The sequence below is a fragment of the Cygnus atratus genome, chromosome 2 (genome assembly GCF_013377495.2).
Source record: "Cygnus atratus isolate AKBS03 ecotype Queensland, Australia chromosome 2, CAtr_DNAZoo_HiC_assembly, whole genome shotgun sequence".
Classification (NCBI taxonomy): Eukaryota; Metazoa; Chordata; class Aves; order Anseriformes; family Anatidae; genus Cygnus; species Cygnus atratus.
The window spans coordinates 121,718,496-121,733,065 of record NC_066363.1 but is presented as its reverse complement, the minus strand read 5'-3'; the positions used below and the strand labels follow the sequence as shown (position 1 = coordinate 121,733,065).

Here is a 14,570-nt window from a genome sequence, read left to right as displayed (position 1 = left end):
TTGAATGAGATTTTCTGTATTTCTCTTAATTATTTTTTTGTGGTCTGTTGCTGGACTCTTTCCAGTATGTCCATGTTTCTCTTGAACTGGGAAACCCAGAACTAAATCCAGCACTCCAGACATCTCACCTGTGAGGAGCAGACATGAAGGATCACCTCCCTTGAGCTGCTGGCAATGTACTTCCTAGTGCAGCCCAGGGGGCTGTTGCATGGGTGAATTGTTGGCTCATGTTCAACTTCTTGTCTAGCAGGACCCCTAGATCCTTTTCTGAAAGGAAAGAGAGGAGGGATAGTGTTATGATCCCTCAGCGTTACTAGTTTTTGTGAGAATTATCAGTATTCCCAAACTCTGTTATATTCTGGGGCTTGTCACATTATCTAATGTATTTTTTTCAGTAGTGTATTCTTCATTGAAAACAGCATCATCAACTGGCGCCATCTACCTCTATGCTTGTGCAAAGCATTTTACACTGTCCCACATTATATCCTTGTCTCCAAATTGGAGAAACGTGGATTCTATGGATGGGCCACTCAGTGGATAAGGAATTGGCTGGATGGTTGCACTCAAAGAGTTGTGGTCAATGTTTCAACGTCCAGGTGGAGATCAGTAATGAGCGGTGTTCCTCAGGGGTTGGTATTGGGACCAGCACTGGTTAACATCTTTGTTGGTGACATGGACAGTGGGATTGAGTGCACCCTCAGCAAGTTTGCTGATGAAACCAAGCTGGGTGGTGTAGTCGTCACACTGGTGGGAAGGAATGCCATCCAGAGGGATCTGGATGAGGTGGGCCACTGCAAACCTCATGAGGTTCAACAAGGCCAAGTGCAAGGTCCTGAATCTGGGCTGCAGCAATCCCAAGCACAAATACAGGCTGGGTGGAAAATGGATTGAGAGCAGCTCTGAGGAGAAGGACCTGGGGATGTTGCTTGACAAGAAGCTCAACAATGAGCTGGCAATGTGTGCTTGCGGCCCATAAAGCCAACCATATCGCGGGCTGCATCAAAAGAAGGGTGAGGGAGGTGATTCTCCCCCTCTATTCTGCTCTTGTGAGACCCCACCTGGAGTGCCGCATTCAGCTCTGGGACCCCCAGCACAAGGACACGAACTTATTAGAATGAGTCCAGAGGAGGGCCATGAGGATGATCAGAGGGCTGGAGCACGTCTTCTCCTATGAAGACAGGCTGAAGGGGTAGGGGTTGTTCAGCCCGGAGAAGAGAAGGCTCTGGGGAGACCTTATAGTGACCTAAAGGGGGCCTACAGGAAAGCTGGGGAGGGACTCTGTCACGGAGTGTAGTGATAGGACAAGGAGTAATGTCTTTAAACTATAAGAGGATAGATTTAGATTAGAAGTTAGGAAGAAATTCTTTATTATGTGGGTGGTGAGGCACTGGCACAGGTTGCCCAGAGAAGCTGTGGATGCCCCATCCCTGGAAGTGTTCAAGGCCAGGTTGGATGGGGCTTGGAGCAACCTGGTCTAGTGGGAGGTGTCCCTGCCCATGGCAGGGGTGTTGGAATTAGATGATCTTTAAGGTCCCTTCCAACCCAAACCATTCTATGAATATCAACTTGAATCGACAGTGATACTGAATTCAGTGTGGCATGCTTACATGTCCACATTCCTTTACAATCAGGCTGCATAAGCATGATTCCATTCTTATTATAGTTAAATGTCATTGCTCCCATTTACCAAGGGGAGATCAGATAAATGCCTAGTATCGAAGTCATTGAAATCAAGGAGATTCTTTTAACAGAAGGCAGTAAGACCTGGTTCTAAAAAATAACTCACTAACACAATATTGAAATAATATTTTCTCTTGAAAATGATAAGCTTTAATTTATTTTTCACTGAGCATAACCAGTAAGCTAAATAATTTGATCTCCGATGTGCTGTCTTGAAAGTGTACATCTCAGACACAGCTTCTTTTATTTTGTAAGTATGACGAATAAATATAAAAGAAACTTCTTTTATTTTGTATTTATGAATTGTATTCCAGCTACCTATCTACATCACTCCAGTTCTCCTGAACATTTTTTTGACTGATTCAGAAACTCCTGAAAAAGCATGTTTTTATGTACACAAATGCATGTACACATTCATACATATACACGCATCTTTAGTAGCCCTCAGATTGTCAGTAGCTACAAGCTTTTCCAACGTCGTGTAAATTATGTTAGCTGCAATGACCTTGGATTAAAGACTATTCTGTGTTTTCCTAGTTCCCGTTTCCTAGTTGTACATTCAAAAGCAGAGGAAAAAGTGTTGTGTTGATCGAGATCTGGAGTGAGCTTTCAGCAGCCATGCATCATTATGCTACTATGGCCATTCTTCGCCTTTTCCTGGTATTAAAAACAAAACAAAACAAAAACAAAAAACAGAGGTTATCAACACTAGCTCTTTAGAAATAAAAACAATGATTTCCTAGATCATTGTGATGAAATGTGAATAATTATGCTGCTTTTCATCAAGTGATTTTTCATCAGTCATTATTTGTCTCCATGAGGCCAAGTTTTGTTCTTGAAAGAGAATTGGTTTAATTGTTAAGTTTCAGTCTTTGAAAGACACACAGCATCATGCTATCAACACAACCAACTATTGTTCTTCTGTTTTTGAGAGCTTACGTATGGTGCCCAGCACACTGCTGCCACTTCAGAGTACTTGAGAGTGTGCTTACGTTTGAGTGACTACAGGATAGAGAGCCAAACACCTTTGGCTTTTGAGCCACACATCATAATTGGAGAGCTACTGGAAGCATACTACCAAAAACTTCGGAGAGTTTAGGGGATGGAGAGCTTCAGGAATGGCTGAAAGCAACCTGAAAAGGTTCCCACTACTTCATTGCAACAGAAGGAAAAGGGGTGTGCATTGACATTGCAGATTAACCCTGTAATGTCAGTCTAACTTGTTTTCCCACTGCCAAGAATTCAAATTAGGGAGCAGCAAAACACTTCTGTTGATTGTATGGCATAACTCTGAAACAGGAGACACAATTTAAGGATTCAGTAGCCCCAGGCAACTCAAGAGTCATAGACTGGTCATTACTGTAGTAGAAATTTGTGCTGTATCCAGGCCAGAGGATCAGTACAAGAAGTGATCAAGCCATAAATGAGGAAGAAAAAAATTTTGAGTTGTAACTGTTTCCAGAGTGAGTACCATATTGGAATTGTCCTTGCTTAATCATTTACAGATCTCTTTTTAGAAAAACCAAAGTATTGGAGGAACGGGAAACAGTTGAAATCTCTTAAAAAAAAAAAAAAAGAAAACAAGATATTGTGCTTCCTTTTGAAAGCTAAACAAAATCATAGGTGTTGTGGTTTAGCCCAGCTGGCAGCCAAACACCACACAGCCGTTCGCTCACCCTCCCCCCTCCCTCTCCGGGATGGGGGAGAGAAACGGGAAAGTGAAGTCTGTGAGTTGAGATAAAGACAGTTTATTAAGACAGGGAAAATAATAATAATAATAATAATAACAACAATAACAATAATAATAATAATAATAATAGTATTAATAGTAATAATGTGTACGAAATAAGTGATGCACAATGCAATTGCTCACCACCCGTTGACCGATGCCCAGCCTATCCCCGAGCAGCCGGCCCCCCCTCCACCCCGGCTAGCCACCCCTATATATTGTTCAGCATGACGTCAGATGGTATGGAATACCCCTTTGGCCAGTTTGGGTCAGCTGTCCTGGGTCTGTCCCCTCCCAGCTCCTGCTGCATCCCTAGCCTGCTCGCTAGCAGAGAAGCTGAAAAGTCCTTGGCTTGGTGTAAGCATTGCTCTACAACAATTAGAACATCAGCATGTTATCAGCGCTCTTCTCATTCTAATCCAAAACATAGCACCCTGCCAGCTACTAGGAGGAAAATTAACTCTGTCCTACCTGAAACCAGGACAATAGGGTAGCCTAGGAATCAACCCCCTGCTATGTGCTTCAGATAAGATACTTCATGTTAACAAAAGCTCCCAAATTTCTTGGCATGTGCCTCTCTATCAACACCACATGTTCCCCAATGCACTGCTATCATCAGCCTTTTTATGAAAAAAATAAAAATCAGAGTACAATTTCCAGCTGCTTATCATAACTCATGTATGGTTTGTACACTACTGCTTGGAAACTGAAAACTTAGCGAGGAGCACCTGTCATAAAAAAACTTTCTCACAGCATGTTTATTGGCAATTTCAGCATGAAAGCTAGGTGGAACTCTGCCATGTTTTATTCACTTATGGGGAAAATGCTGCAGATCAACATCGAGGCAAAATGGTCAGAATCTTAAATCATCTCTAATTGAACTACACCTGATTTTTAAAGTATAGAGACTCTAGATTATTATATGTAATATCTAGTAATGTAACAGCTCTCAAATGCGTCTGACTACAGAAACAGAGAAGAAAGCCCACAAGATGCATTCCTTCTCCTACATGGTTGTACAGCATGTTAGGAAGTGGCAGCGTGCTCTGTTTTGCCTCAGTGAAATCACACAAGGAGTTTTAGCAAGAACATTATTACTCCATTGGAACCAAGAATCCAGGGATTCACAGATCTTTATTCTTATTGGAAACTGTAATTCTAATTCTTTCATATGGATGAAAACAATACAATGAGTAGGCATACAAATTCTTGCTAAGCAGACAGCAATGTTTTGAAAATAAATATCAAATAAAACTGATCAAGTTATTTGGGTTACTGAAAATATTTCTGCAACTGATAATTCTCATTCAAGGAAGAGAATACCAGCAGTGATTGTTGTTAGCTGTATTTTATAACTAAGACCAAATTTTGTGACAGAGCAATCCTACAAAGCAGAACTTTCTGTAATTTTAATACCTTTTTATGCAGGTCCAGAACTCAAGAGAAACAAAGGTACACTTTGATTAGCTAGATATTGTTAAATGCCCACAGAGCTAAATGTACATTCTATAAACTGTGATCTTTTCATGGAAAGAATTACGAAGAGTTGCAAGAAATGAGGATTCATAAGGTAGTGGGACACTCTGAATCCATGCCTCACCATATTTTCAGGTGCTGCTTTTAGCAAGGTATAGAATGATGGCAGTGTGTAGTCAGTGTTAAAGTGATTTTGCTACTCATGTCCTCTGAAGGTTTTTAACTCTTAACAAACTTTTTAGTTTAACTTGGTGTTGAGGAGGAGGCAAGATGCTTCTAACAAGGAAAAAAAAATAGAGACATTGTGTGAGACAGTAATGGTAAGGAATATGCTAAGACAAAAGAGGTAGAAAAGCTCTCTAGAAAGGAGATTGACTATTTTTATGTAGCAGAAAAAAGGTTTTGATCTTGTATAGTGATTAACTATAAGCCTAAGGCGGCTGCAGTGGAGTATCTTGCTCCTCCCTATCTGATGGAAAGGCATAGCATTGTGGCCATCCTATTTAATTTCTCAGATATTTACACTTGAAGACACTGATTCTGAAAAAAACCTTTTCTTTGAAGATGGTTGTCTGACCTGTAAAGGACTCCCCCAGAAGCAGTGGGGCTCTATATGCAGGACTTGACCCAAGCAAAGGAGGTTTAAGAGACAGAAATATAAGTATAAACAAGCAAGTCATCTAGGCAATTTTTTGATTATAATATACATTTGTACAATTTTAGATCAACCAAAAACTCTTCAGAAGAGTAAGAGAAACAAGTACCTTAATATATGCCTAAAATATTAGTCTGAATAGTATGTTACTTGGTTACATATATTGTGGAACACTGCTATTAATTTAGCATGGTAGAAAAATTAGTCTTAAATGCCAATAATGGGTAAACATGAATAACACCACCACCAATATATACAATTAGTTTTTTGTCAGACAATACAAAGTATTTCCATACAGCCACAACTGAAATCTTCAAGCTGGCTCATAATTAGGCTCCTTTCCAAAAGTAATCCATTAATACAATAGCTGCCCAAATCCCAGTTCAACTTAATTTCACTGACTTTGATTTTTGGACCAAAAGCATTAAGCTTGAACTAGTGAAAAATGTACGAAGTGTGCATTCAATTAAGGAGTAATTAGATACTCAATCACCCTTACATCACACTAGGGATTCTCCAAGAAAGAAGAGATATACTACTCAGTGCAGTGTATAAAACAGTTTTGTTAATTAGTTTAGCACTAATTGAGATTGAGAAAACGTCACTTTGTCAAAGCATTAGTTTCTTCTGAGCTCGTTGAACTTCTGAGTTTACTTTGATTTTTCAGTCTAATACCTTGGTCCAGTATCTTCTGTCCACACAAGAGAAACCTTTCTTTTCAGGAAGGGGTTGGTCCCTGCACCATCGTATCACGAGCCCACTGGAAAATATGCCAAGAGTTTTTCCAGAGACTGAGAATAACTTGCTATAGTAGTATACATTTTTTTCCCTCCCATGTTGTACCTTTATACCAAGCCTCATGAAGAACTGGGAATCCCCTGTGCCACTGCATGAAGTATGTCTAAAACCAGCTGCTCTGAGAAGGCCTTACAGACTCCCTTAGAAAGTAGCCATTAAAAAGTTCTTCAGGTTGACCATCAAATGATCCTGTTGCCAAACTGCATGATTTGGGGGTGTGTTGTGTAACTAGGGAGCGTACAGACATCATTGCACAGTTTGTCCTGTGTGTAGACACCAAATCCTTGACAATACTGTAGGAGACTGACAGCCTCTACAGTCCCTTTCTCCTTAAGGAAAGGAGTGGGAACTCTAGAGATGTGTTGACTGTTCCTGCAAGCAGTTGTAGCCCCAGGTGATCATTTGCACCCAAGCATTTATAGATTTCATGTGTATACATACTGAGCCCTAAAATAACCTCAGGAAAAATGAGACTTTTAGTACAACAGAATGAAATGTTTTGTCACTCTCATACCTACCACTTCTGAACGGGGGCTACGTGAGTAGCTGATTTCCTAAGGTTAGGCTGCAGCACATGAATACGTGTTTGCATGAAACCAAGTATTAATTTATCTCTACTGCTAACAAGTAAGCAGTATTAGGAGGGTTAAATCGGGCCTTTGCTTTATCTCTTGAGCCCATCTGACTCCCATGAGGGCTGTGTGCTCAGCACTTTACTTGGTAGGTCCCCATAGATGGTAACAAATTCTGGGTGATAGTATATTTTACTTTCTACTTTACAGCTGTGCTCTGAACATTAGAATCAATTACCTGATTGATTCAGAAAGCCAATTGTAAAGCTTTGTTTCAAGTTTACCGCTGCATTTAACTTTGCATTTTTATTGCCATTTCCTCCCTTGCTATTAAATCTTCCACCACTGGCTTTACCCTGAAAGAGAAGAATCAGGACCATTATGTCCATGAAGTATATACCCTGAAACTACCCCCACCTGCTGTCATGAAACCCCTGCTTTTAGTTTTCCCTGTCTCCCTGGCTGGACATAAACAGTCTTTCAGACCTACTGCAGAGGAATTTCAGTAACATAATTGTTCCATTCTCTTTTCAGAGAGGGGGAAGACAATGCTCCCACAGTGCCCTTGGATGAGAAATGGAAACTTTTGAGGCTGCTGCTTCAGTTGAACCACAAAGCCTGTATTGTTTGTCTTCATCTAATTCAGCCTTGATAGACAGCTGTGACAGTTGGTCTGTCCACACGGTCCAGTGAAATTCTGGGAATGGGGCAGTACATTAAAAGAAGAAAACACATTAAATCTTCCAATTCACACTGTTAACTATTTTAAAATGGTAATTATCATTGCTTATATAGTTTCTTTGCCATAGCATTCAATAGTGGTCTGTGATCCAAACAGAACTAATTTTAAGCTTGGTATGAATGTTAATATATGTAGAAGTGCTCATTATTGTTTTGAATGTTACATTTAATTTTGTTTTGTAGCATTTCTTGTGCTGTCAGTAACCATCTTTTCTGTAGAGGGGAGGTGCATTCTGTAAAGTTAAAAAAACATTGGTTGTTCACAGAGAGTGTTATACAAATTCTGAATTAATTTTTGGGCAGAAATGAACACTTCTCTGCCAAACCTATGCACTTAACATGGTTTATCTGAATAAAGCTGAATGGCATTTGCAATATTAGGAACCTTATTCGAATAAAGAACAAATTTAAAATAAGGAAAATAACCAGTGTAACAAAACAGAACCGTCTGGATTATTTTCTATTTGGTGAGTCATGGAATTTTGCAAAGAAATGTTCAATTCAGGCAGAAAATTATCAGCCTTTGTTCTCCCATGAGTTATGAAAGTTCCATTTGTTTCTGTACATTGCTGAGGATGGTGGTCTGGGGACCTGCTCTGCATGTCCTGAGCTTGCTGCACAGCATGGGGGTTGCCACGCTGGGCCACACATGGCACAGACAGAGCTCTGACAGAGCCCAAGAGGTAAACTCATCCTAAACCAGTTAATCAAGCTCGTAGCTTCTGATTCCTGCAGAACAGGTAGCTGAAAGACAGAGATAATAAAGTGGTGGAAGGTAGCTTTGATCACCATGGCTATCAGCGTGGTCCATTTTGCTAGCACGATGAGGGCAGGCTTATGGTGAGACCTACGTGAGTGGAAGAATGCCTGAGTGCAGATGGCAAGCTGCAGGCAGGGCACAATGGAGATGAAAACAGAGGATCACAAAGCGGAGTTTACTCCCTCGGAGCAGATTGGTGAGTCATCAATCACAAAGTCAGCACTATGCAGTGGCAAACGCAGTGTCACAAGGCATGCTTAATCCATCTCTTCAAGGGCTATAGGGAGGGCTGCTGCTGAATAATGAATTATAAATTCTCAGTCATTTGTGCGTATGTTAGGGTCAACAGAAAAAAATACAACAAATCCCCACACTGCACTTGAGCTGGGTGAGAGGGAGTGGATGCTGCTCACTACTTCATGTGCTCGTGACTGTATGTACTGCAGAAACATTTGCAACCTTTGGAGGGACACAGCCGCCCTTGATATTGCAATAAATGCATATAAAATATGCAGCAAGCAGCCCATCATGAAGTCATCTATTTAAGAAGCTTAGCAGAGTTGTAATTGGCAAATTGCTTCTTGGACCTATGGAAACTCACATTTCTTAGGGTTTTGCTTAAGAATATTCCTCTACCTCCTGCCCAAATTTAATGAAATATAAGCACATTCTCTAGTCAAGGGGCTCAAGATTTCAGTACTGGCCAAAAATAGGCTTTCCATCTGCAATGTCCCAGCACTTCAAAATGTCAAAGTAGCAGCTTCACTCACTGGCTGCTGCTCCTCTTCCTTCAGCAATGACTCCTCAAGCAGCTGCAGCTGTAACCCAACCCCAACAGCAGAGCCTGGCTTCCTCTGGGTCTGTATCTTGCCACAGCACAGGGAGGAGTCTGCATAAGGTCTGCTGTACAGAGTGTCTGCTCTGCAATGGCTTGGCTGGATTGTCTGCGGTTTTTGACAGTAGCCCAGTAATTTATTGCAGTTATCAGGTTTGGCTCTAAAATAAAATTAAAATAAATATAAATAAATAAAAATCCTAGGAGGTGGAAGTCAACGTGTTTCTGCGTTGAAGACCTCTTGCTATCTCCTTGCACACAGGAATGAAAGAACTGTCCAAAAGTGGAGTGAACCAGATTCTGAACCTGGCAATTCCCAGGTTCCATGAATAGCTCATTCGGAAGATCTTTTCCCTTTGCACAAAACATATTAATAACTACTGGGTATTAACTGAGGGGAACTGTAATACTAATACAGCAAATATTGATGTTATGATGAAATCTGAAGTAGCTTATTCTCTGAATAAACACGTTCCTTATCTTGGAGCTGGCTGATATTATTCTGGCTTTGAAATACAGATACATTGCAAGGCAAATGATGTAATGTCTCCACTGAAAAATTGAAGTCCATTGCTTCCCTTTCCTGTGCTCCCTTCCTGTGTTTGCTGTTCTTTCCTGCACTGCCTTGGACAGTGAAGTTTGAGTTGTATAAATCCTACTGTGCAGAAACTGAGGTTAGAAAACTTGTCTCGACATTTGTGAATTTTTTTTGAAGGCTTGGCTTTAAAAACAAAAACAACAGTAGTAAAAATACTTATAATTGTGTTTTGTCTTTAGACCCAGATCTAATTATAACAACAAATTCACTCCCCAAACACACCCATTCTAATTACAGATTGGTCAACCCACATTCATGGTGTGCTGGGAAAAGTTAAATTAGTCTTTCTGGTTTCAGTAGGAATCTGCGGGGAGGAATTTGCAGAAAGGGCTCTCTGTGTATTACTCCAGTTACACTGCACCCATGAGAGATTTTATTGAGTGTGGCAAGGCTCTGCTACTCTTCAATTAGAGTTCCACATGCCTGCCTTTGTATTAACGTTTTTAAGAAATCATAAGAATTGATAAAGGTGTTATAAGGGTAGTGTAAGGTTAATAATTTCCTCTTCAAGCCTGTAGCCATGAAAATTCTTCTGAATTAGATTTCTATCTGCACTGGAAGTATTTTAAAAGATAATTATTTATGTCTATGATGTACCATATAATTTTAAAGACTTATTACAAATGTGAATTAGAGGTTTCCAGGAGGTGTTGAGGCCAGAAGAAATTCACAGGTATCAGTTACACACTTGCTGATCCTGAAATTTATGACATCACACAAGCAGCTATATGCCTCATGAGGCAAAGGCTGGCTCTGCAGCCGTCATGTAAATTTTAGGATAGCACAGGGAATAAGAAGAAGCCCAACTTTTGGGAGAAGACAGGTGAGCTGGGGCAGGATGTCTGCTGTGGTTGATCTTCCCACTGCAGGTGATGTGCTCCTGGGGTTTCTCTGTAGTTTTCTGGAGCTCCCAAGGAAAACTCGGAGGCCTAAAGCACTTCACCTGTGTTCAGACTTCTGTTCAGAGTGCTTGGCACTCTGGGCTGTGGTCCTGGGCATGTAAAAATGATCTTGAACTAGCTTTGGGATGTGTTCTTCCTTCATATACCATCACTGTCTGCTGAAATGAGAGATGGCTGGAGAACCATTCACCACATCTCCTGAGATTGGACCACGCAGAATGTGTTCGGAAGTGTTTATATACACATTTATTTATGAAACCATAACTATCTGTCATCGTAAGCACACATCTCTGTGAGTATTCATTATCTCTAGAACACTATACATAGAAATACTGCTTTTAAAACAAGAACAGTTTAAAAGGAAGTTTAAAATTGCTACTTACTTAAAGCTAAGAAATTCCAGTATGAGGACTGTGTGCCTAACATCAATTCACCGCCACTGTATATGATCAGCTGGTGTTTGTATGATTGCATATTTTTCCCTTTGTCTAATACCTAAGTCCTGTTTCCTTCTCTTTTCCCTAATATTCATTATTCAGTCCCAGGTCCTTTGTACTGGATGGTGTTCAAGACTTGCTCTAAAGAAATAATCATTCCTTTTCTCATGGGGCATTCTTTCTTAGAGCATTTGTTTGAATGCTTCATATGTATTAATGAACTTATCTTTACAAGCACTTTGAAAATGCCTTCTCCCCTGTATCAGCTGAGGGACATTTCTCTGATCACAGAGCTGCTATCCTTGCAGTACCAGGCATAAGAAGCAGAGCAGTCAGCTAGTTTAGAGAGAGACTCTTCATATTGCCCTGTAACACGTGGTCATTGTCCAGGAGAACGTGTTATGACTTTATCTGCAAAGTTAAACACTTAGCATTGATTCAGTAGTCAGGTTTCCTCTTCAGCCTTCTCCCTGATAAATTCGCTGAGCTGATGACTTCAACTGCAAGGTTTGTTTTTCAGTGCTGGGTCATTTTTTGTGGCCCTTCTGTCCAGTATCTTCACATCCTTCTCACCAGTGTTCTTGCCATGCTGTGTACAGAGGCAATATCAGCTTTTCATTTCTACTTGTTATCCCCAGAGCCTGACCCCATCTTGATTTAAAGAGACCCTTCTCCTCCCCAAATATCAGGCAAACAACAGAAGATGGGTTCTGAGAATGGGAAATATTAGGTAAACTTGAAAAGAATTTGGCCTATAAAGTGCACAATGAGTTATTTAAGCCTTGAACAACAAAGAAAAAAAGAAAGTGTAAAGATAGAAGAGAGCAAAGACAGCATAAAGGAATTTCCGTAAGTGTCCTTTCCTCTGTCAGAGATGTGGTTGGAAATATTCCTTCTCTATTTCCATCTCAACTCGACTGTGTTGGAAGTGGCCCATTCTGGGTTGAAAGTGGCCCATTCTGATGAAGTCACAGCCAGCCCCCAAATCAGTGGTTAGAAACCACTTCTAGGAAGCCTCATTCCCTGAACCTGCTGTTCTGTCCCTCTCACACCAGTGCCAGGGAAACGGCTGCTCCTCCTTGGGCAGCACACAGCAATCCTTATCCCAAACCCCAACTGTTCACCACATTCCCTGTGGTTTTTCTTTTTGTTCCTCCAGGAAGACAAGAAAGACATACACACACTCCATTATTCTGAAAAGTGAAGCACTTGAGAAGGCTGGAGTTTCAAGCACGTAAGCAACTCTTCTACACATTATTTAAGACAATGTTAGTGTCTGAGGTGGAGATGAAAACATCTTGATCTTATATAGACATAAACTCCTTGCATCCCTTAGGCTTTAATATAAGTATACACTACAAACAGTGCTTTCTGAAGTGCCCCCCATGTAAACATCTGACAGTGGTGAGCTTGAAACAGATGAAAGCTATAATAAAGCAGTGAAACATACAACTGCATATGATACACCATGTCAGCAGTATTTTAAATAGCAGGTATAAAGCAATTCTGGAAAATATTTTTGTTTTTTCTTTTTTTTTTTTTTTGATGCACTACAGGTCAGCTGGAATTGAATGTCATTATCTTGAGTCATAATTAGAAAAACACTTGATCTCTTTACTTGTGTTATCTTATGTGTGACTGAGCAAAAAGAAAAAAAATGTAAACCAAAGGTAGCAGAAAGATTTATTCATGGCTTAGAAACATGCAGTAATTCACAAAGATAAGGAGATGTTTACTCAAGAGACGAATCAAAAACAAACGCAAAAAACCCTGAGAGCTGTGTGCTCTTGGCAGGGAAGTTGGTAATGATTATCAAGTGCATGATTCTCAGTGTGAAAGTATAGGCTGCAATTTAGCAGATGTGCCACAGCATTTTGAACCTTCCTGATTTCTTGGCATTGTATGTATTGACCACCCCTAGTACAAAATTCTAGAAAAACACAAGGCCAGAGCATGTCAAAATACCTGTGATTAGGGCCATAATGAATGGCAAATGGACTTGGAGATCCAAATAATTTGTTTTCAATAGAACCCGTGGTATCTGGCCTTCAGATAATGTGACTGTGCAAAATTTTTACAGGTGTCCAGTAAAGATGTTTAATTGCACTATGTTATACAGCCACTAGATGTCTGCATACTATAGAGCTTCAGGCAGGGTTTGGTCTAGCATAAAAGGCAGACGAAAATAATTCTGTATCTGTGGATGTCTCTCATTGTATCAGTCAGGCATTTTTTTTTTCCTAACCTATGCCCCTTATTCAAGGACAGATCTGTAAGCAAAGAGATCCTCTACAAGAAAAAAAAAATATATATATATATATATATATATATATATAAAGTGAGGCTGATTTCTGTTAAAAACAGAAAGAAAACTGTAGATTAAACCATTTGTTGAGATTACATCTACTAGGATAAAATTCAAAAATAAACTCTGGAAATCAAATAAAAATTACCGTACCTGAGTTGGCACAAATTCCAGTTAAGCAGGTTGCTTGGCTCCAGGAGCAGTAGCAACCTGTAGCAGAGACAGCATAAGTCTGGCTACGGCAGTGATGTGAGGGTGGGTGTCACCTCAGTGTTAACACGAGGGTCCCTGATGGAAAGCATGACACCCAGCATGGGAAGGGGGCAAGCTCACTGTCCCCTTGGCAGAATCCCCAGCGGCTTTGTTAATACTAAAAATAAGGCAACCATTTATTACTTCAAAGTGACCTACATGTCTTTTGGGGATTCCCTCTCCTGAACATCAGGAAACCCCAGCCTATGTGGGCTGCAGCTCCGGCCCGGGGCCTGCTCCTGCGGGGGCTCTCCGTGGGCCGCAGCCTCCTCCAGGCCACATCCACCTGCTCCACCGGGGGCTCCTCCACGGGGGGGCTGCAGCGTGGAGATCTGCTCCATGTGGGACCCATGGGCTGCAGGGGGACAGCCTGCTCCACCAGGGGCCTCTCCACAGGCCGCAGGGGAACTGCTGCTGCGTGCCTGGAGCCCCTCCTGCCCTCCTGCTGCACTGACCTGGGGGGCTGCTCACAGAGGCCACCCTTGCAGCCCCCCTGCTACCAAAACCTTGCCACATAAACCCAGTACATATAAACATATTTCTCACAGGATTTCCCCAGGGCACAAGGATCTTCTAGGTGCTTGCTGTGTTGAGGTTCCAAGATCTGGATGGAAAAAACACCTCTTCACCTTCAGGACCCTTGCCACTGCACAGTGGGAGATTGAGGGATCATTTGCAGTGTCCTATAATGCTTGCATTTGAGCTCTGCCTCCTCCCTCCATGGCCTCTTGACACCTATTCGTGTTGCTTTTGTGTCTGTGCTCCAAGATACAACCTCCTTTTGCTTCTCCTTGTCTGATATCTTCCCTTGCTGGTGTAGTTTCTTTTCC

The 14,570-nt window shown here is 41.2% G+C and overlaps 1 protein-coding gene across 1 annotated transcript in view; it reads left to right on the top strand.

The window, feature by feature from the left end:
• CA8 (carbonic anhydrase 8) overlaps positions 1-7,572 on the top strand; it is a 48,722-nt gene extending 41,150 nt beyond the window's left edge. Inside the window, exon 9 of the mRNA XM_035553249.1 lies at positions 7,445-7,572. The gene's annotated coding sequence lies outside the window, so the exon portion shown is untranslated. The remainder of the gene's footprint in view (positions 1-7,444) is intronic.
• Positions 7,573-14,570: the final 6,998 nt, after the last annotated feature.